At 42.7% G+C, this 6279-nt stretch overlaps 1 pseudogene; it reads right to left on the bottom strand.

Annotated features, from left to right (window-relative positions):
- Positions 1–4187: 4187 nt before the first annotated feature.
- On the bottom strand, positions 4188–5413 carry LOC125935212 (translationally-controlled tumor protein-like; annotated as a pseudogene).
- Positions 5414–6279: the final 866 nt, after the last annotated feature.

Genomic DNA, 6279 nt, shown 5'->3' on the forward strand with positions numbered 1-6279 from the left:
ATCTTATTAAATGCTTTCATTTGTCCCACATGTTCTATATTCTTTTTTTCCTCCTTTCTTGCTTGTTTTGGTGTGGTTGAATATTCTATCTTTCTGTCTATTACCTTGGAAATTATATACTTCTTTGACTATTCTTTAGAGGTTATCCTAGACCACAGTGTGTGTCATTGACTGAATCAAAGTCTAATGTTAATTGATATTTTTATCTTCTTCCACAGTAATACAAGGATCTTAGACCATTTTAATTTCATTTACCCCTTCATTCTGACTTATATATATTTGTTATATATTAAAAAATTTTAAATCCCCAATGGACATTGTTAAGTTATTTGGTACAGTCTAATTCATTTGGATTCTTCAAATTAGCCTTTGCATTCTTCTTCATTTTTTCCTATATCTATAACCTGTCATTTAAAATTGTTTTCCTTCTGCTTAAAGAACACTCCTTTAGTATCTGCTGCTGGTAAAGAATCCCAAAGATTATCTTCATTTCATTTTTATGATTGCAGGCTGTTTTCTCTGGGTATGGAATTCTAGGTTTTCTATCAGTACTTTAAAGACATTTAAATTCTCCTAATTTCTAGCTGCTATTATTTCTGTTAAGAAGCAAGATAACAGTCTATTCTTTTTTTTTTTTCAAGTAATGTTAGTTGATTTTAACATTTTTATCCTCCTTGTCTTTGATTTTCATCTATTTTACCCTGATGTACCTAGGAGTGGCTTTCTTTTATTTATCCTGCTTGGGGTGTCCAGGTCTTCTGGAATCTTGGCAATTTCCCAGCTATTTTTACTTTCACATATTGCTGCTGTTTTAATTTCTCTCTCATCACCTCCTAGAACTTCAGCCTTCACTTTATCTTCCATATCTCTTCTTCTCTCACCGTATTTTCCATCCTTTTGTCTTTCCGTGTCTTGTCCTGATGTTTTCTTCTAACCTACTGCCCAGTTTATCCATTCTCCCTTCAATGGTGTCTAGTCAGTGGTTAAACTCATCCTCTGACCTCTTTTGTTATTTATTATGCTTTTCAATTGTACATTTCTATTTGGTTATTTTAAAAATCATCATTGTCTTTTTTTTTAAGTTTCTAATTCTCTGCCAGAATTTTTAATATTTTATCTCTTTTGCATAATCTGATAACTCTAGTAACTGCAGTTTTCTGGCTTGTTATGGTAGTTGTTTCTGCTGGATCTCATTCATATTATTTCCTTATATATCTGGTTAGTTTCATGTGTGCAGAAATTGTGTGTGAAAAATTATTGGTAGAAGTTACACGAGACAGTATGGTGTTATATTCCTCCAGAGAGTATTTACATTTACTTCTGCTAGGTACTTGGGGACACTAGCAATCTAGGATCACCTTAATCCAATTTGAAGAATTAAGCTCATTGGCAGCTGAGCTGAGCCCCTGCACAATGTGGTCTATCTCCTATTCATCCAGTCTTAAGGTGCAATCCATATGGCCCCTAGCCTAAAATGGGGAATTACAGGCACTCCTCTCCTTTGATGGGCACTGGATTCCAAGTTTCATCCCCTTACTGTGCAAAACTGCTTACTATGCAAAACTGCCTACATGCAAAACTGCCTACAAAGAAGCGTCTGAGCTTCTCAGTTGTCTCTTCCAGAAGCAGCAAATATCCCAAGGGGGAAAAGATGGTTGTTGGGTTTGCCTCCCTAAATGCCCGTCTTTTCCCAGATCTTGGTTTGGCACCTCTTTATTGTCTTTTTAATTGTTTGATGCTTTCAGGTTGATTTTATTTTTATTTTGTCCAGCCTTTGTAATTGTCCTCAGCAGGAGAGTAGGCCCCAACTATCTAGTCTGCTGTTTCCAGATGGTAGGAAATATAAATGCAGGAAGCAGGCCAGGTATATGTGCACGTGCACACCTTATGTGAGTGGTGGACACTGGGGTTAACCAGAGAGCATGAGTCTTTTTTGCCTTATAGAAGTGAGAGTCTCATGTTGCCAGATTTTTCAAATTTTTTTTTTCAAAAGAAGTAGGAACTGCAAGCTTTTTAAATGTGAAATCACAATTTTCAATGGTGGCTACAAAAAAAAAAAATTAACTCTCAAGAAACCAAAGAAGACACATTTGCAGTTCAAATCCAGCCCATAGGACACCAGTTTGAAATATCTGAACTACAGGATGTGTTGATGGGATAAGGAGGGTTAAAGGTGGTCATCTTTCACTATTAACCTTAGCCTCCAGTAGTCCAGGCTGCCTTGAATAAACCCCAGTCCCTCATATCAAAAAAAAAAAAAAAAAAAAAAAGTTTGAAATAAATTTGTGTCTTTACTGAGATGTCTTAAAAATGCCAACCAGGAGGATAGGGTCTATTCATAACACCAACAAGGCTTCTGGAAAATCTCCTCTCATCTCTCTTCCAAATCCTTCTCATGATAGCCCACCAGGTATGCCAATCCCCTTTAACTTATCTCTTGAATTCCCCTCAGTTCATCTCATCTCTGGCTCTCAGCTCCTTTATCCTCCCTCTTACCTTCTGATCTATTCTGCTTTCCCTTGCAGGTAATTCCCTGCCTTTTCTCTGGTGGGCTCACCAAGCCACCCACGCTCACAGCACTGCGTGACTCAGAATCCCTTCCAGCATTTTCCTATATTCCACACAAGAAAGGCTCCAAAACCTGGCTGCCAAGACTAAATCCTCCGTCACAGGAAGTGGGGGTGGGGAGCCAGGATGCTGTAAATACTCTAAAATCTGTATTTTTTCCCTGTCCCATCAGCTCTGCCATCTGGGATGGGGTGAAGCCAGGACGCGATGTCATTTGCAGAGGAAGCAGAGCCCGTTTCCGGGATGCTTTGGCACCAGGTTGAGTTTTCAGATGCCTGCCTTGTCACTTACCTCCTACTGAAAGGACAGGGCCCCCACCCATGTCACCACCCCTCTCGCAAATGGGGAGAGAGAAGCCAGAAGGAAGAGAAATCGAATGGGGACTTTTCCTGATTTGCCTCATAGTAGAAAGTTAGCAAAACATGTCAGAGAATAGAAAGTATTTGATAAAAATAGCGTCTGTTAAGCCTGGGACTCAAGCTGGAGATGCATGGAAATGAAATTTATTCCTTCCTTGAGTGTTCCCCTACTAGGATAACAATTCTGTCTCCCTCATTAATGACAGAGGCTTAAGATGCTGCTTTCTGTGACCAAAACGCCTCTCTTTCCCAGGGCTGAAGGTGGAGGAGGTGCTGGCCGAATTGAGGAAAGATACCAGGCTGTGAAGCCCCCTCTAGCCAGTCGGGTGTGGCTCTACCATCGTCACACCCACCCTTGACTTTGAGACATGGTGTCAAGGGCCCCACCAGCCTGTGAGATGGGGGAGCTGGGAGAAGGTTTTCCAGACTAGGCAGTGTCGCTGGCTCATAGAAACCTAACTGATAACCATACCTTTGTAGTATTATTACTCTCCCCGAGGGAGGCCTCTGGCCAGGCAGCCCTCGGTAAAAGGGCAGAGAAAACAGAGGCTGATGTCCTCTCCTTCATAAAGCAGCTCCTCACGGTGCCTGGGGCTTTCACATTTTCCTCGTGCTACCGAGGACATGCAGAGGTGTCCCCCTCAGCTCGGGATGGGAACGCCAGATTGGGCCTTCCTCAAAGCACGTGCTAGAGCCCCCTGAACTCTCCTGGTGACCGTCATGCATGTCACCCGTTCTTCGGGGTCCTGCTTGAGACCTATGGTCCTTTACTGAAAAACAAAGCTGAGCCAAGCTAACAGCAGACGAGAACAAGTGATCAAGTGGCCCCTGTTAAATGACCTGGGTTTTTAATGGGCTTTTTTTGTGTGTGTTCGTTTCAATTGTGTTGGGGTGCCTATCTGGCTCAGTCAGCAGAACATGTGACTCGATCTTGGGGTTGTGAGTTCAAGCCCCACGTTGGGTGGAGGGATTATTTAAAAACAAAATCTTTGGGGCGCCTGGGTGGCTCAGTCAGTTAAGCGTCCAACTTCAGCTTAGGTCACGATCTCATGGTCTGTGGGTTCGAGCCCCGCATACGGCCCTGTGCTGACAGCTTGGAGCCTGGAGCCTGCTTTGGATTCTGTGTCTCTCTCTCTCTCTGCCCCTCCCCTGCTGGCTCTCTCTCTCTCTCTCTCTCTCTCTCAAAAATAAATAAAAACATTAAAAAAATTTAAAAACAAAATCTTTAAAAAACATTTTAAAAATTATGATAAAGTGTATGTAACATAAAATTTGACTTTTTAGCCATTTTCAAGTGTGTGGTTCAGTGGCATTAAGTACATTCATGTTATTGTGCAACTATCACTACCCTCCATCTCCAGAACTCTTTCCATCTTTTTTTTTAGTTTAAATGTATTTATTTTCAGACAACCTACATGGTATGTTTTTTCTTTTAAAAAAATTTTTTAATGTGTATTTACTTTTGAGAGAAAGAGGGAGAGAGACGGAGGTGTGAGCAGAGGAGGGGCAGAGAGAGGCAGTCACAGAATCCGAAGCAGCCTCCAGGCTCCGAGCTGTCAGCACAGAGCCCGACTTGGGCTCGAACCCACGAACCGCAAGATCATGACCTGAGCTAAAGTCAGACGCGTAACCGACTGAGCCACCCAGGCGCCCCATGATTTTTTTTTTTCTTAAAAACAATTCCTCTACTCCAAATAAATCAAGGTGAAAATGAATGAAGAGCTCAAGATGACATCACCCACTTTTCGAAGTCCTGGTAGCATGGAACAAAAGCAGCAGCAGTGATGACACCAGGTGACAGATCTAAAGTAATAGCCAAACTTGTTAACATTTTTCCATTTCTAAACTGTCCTAAGAGAAAGTCGTACAAGGAGCCACACCATCCTCACCGCCGTAGTCCAGCCGGGCAATGCTGCCATCTGGCTTCGTGTTTCCACCAATAAACAGCCGGTGGTTTTTGCAGTTAGCCAAGATACGCTTGATTTGGATTCATCAAAGGTTTATTTACTCTTCCTCGTCTCTGGTCTTCAAGTTTGCCTTTGGTTGGGTCCATGTGGTCTTTGATGAACTTCCTGTAGGCTTCTTTTGTGAAGCTGGTTTACTGCAAGTGATAGTTCGTTGATAATATCAACACCGACGATTGCTTTTGGTACCTTCGTTCTCTGGGTCTTTAGCAGAGGCAACGCCATAAATGAGTGAGTCACCAGCGGTACATCTGTCCTCCTGACCATCTTCTCCTCCACCTCCAGGGGCTGCCCACCCTTGATCTCCCAGGTCTTGATGTCTGAGGACTTACCATCATGGTTGATGAGGTCGCAATACATGATCACAGTGGCAGGTGGAGACAGCCAAGTGGGGCTTTGGGTGAGCAGGAGCCGGGAGCCTGGAGGGAGTGGTGCAGCCTGAGCAGTGCTCCACTGGGGAGGAAAGCAGGGAGCAGGCAGAAAAGCAGAGGCTCTTTTTGTCTTGCAAAACAGAAACTCCATGCCCTTAGACAACAATTTCCCATCGCTCCCTCCCCTTGGCCCCTGGCAAACATCAGTCTGCTTTCTGTCTCTATAATCTTGACTATTGTATGCACCTCATATGAGTGGAAACATACGGTATTTGGGCTTTTGTGACTGTCTTCTCTCACTTAGCATAATGTCCTCAAGTTTCATCCATGTTGTAACATGTATCAACATTTTCTTCCCTTTTTTATTTAAAAATATTTTTTAAGGTTTTATTTATTTTAGAGAGAGAGAGAGGCAGAGGGTGAGTGGGGGAGGGGCAGAGGGAGAGGGAGACACAGAATCCCAAGCAGGGTCCAGACTCTGAGCTATCAGCACAGAGCCCTGTGCAGAGCTGAAACCCATGAACCGTGAGATCATGACCTGAGCCTAAGCCTGTCATCTAACTGACTGAGTCACCCAGGCATCCCAACATTTCCTTCCTTTTTAAGGCTGACTACTATTCCATTTTATGTATAAACCAAGTTTTGTGCATCCGTTGATCCATCAATAGATATCTGGATTGCTTTCACTTTCTGGCTATTGTGAATAACGCTACAATGAACATAGATGAACAAGATTGTTTTTACCTGTTTGTATTTTCACAGGACTCTTCAGGAAGATAATTCAAATGGCGGGATATTTTGAGAACCCAAGAAAGCCGGTGAGAGTTGTTTTAGATGGAGACTTAGTGTCCCTTGCATCAAACCATGTCACCTGCATACGGGACTGCCCCCGGATACATGTATTTTGCATTTCCTCACTGAAAAGGATTCAAAGTAATGCCGAGTGGGAAGAAAATGTATAAACAATTAACTTCCCAAGCCACTTGGCCATGGGAATTTTGACAGTGGGTATTTTTA

The sequence above is a fragment of the Panthera uncia genome (genome assembly GCF_023721935.1).
Source record: "Panthera uncia isolate 11264 chromosome A1 unlocalized genomic scaffold, Puncia_PCG_1.0 HiC_scaffold_17, whole genome shotgun sequence".
Classification (NCBI taxonomy): domain Eukaryota; kingdom Metazoa; phylum Chordata; class Mammalia; order Carnivora; family Felidae; genus Panthera; species Panthera uncia.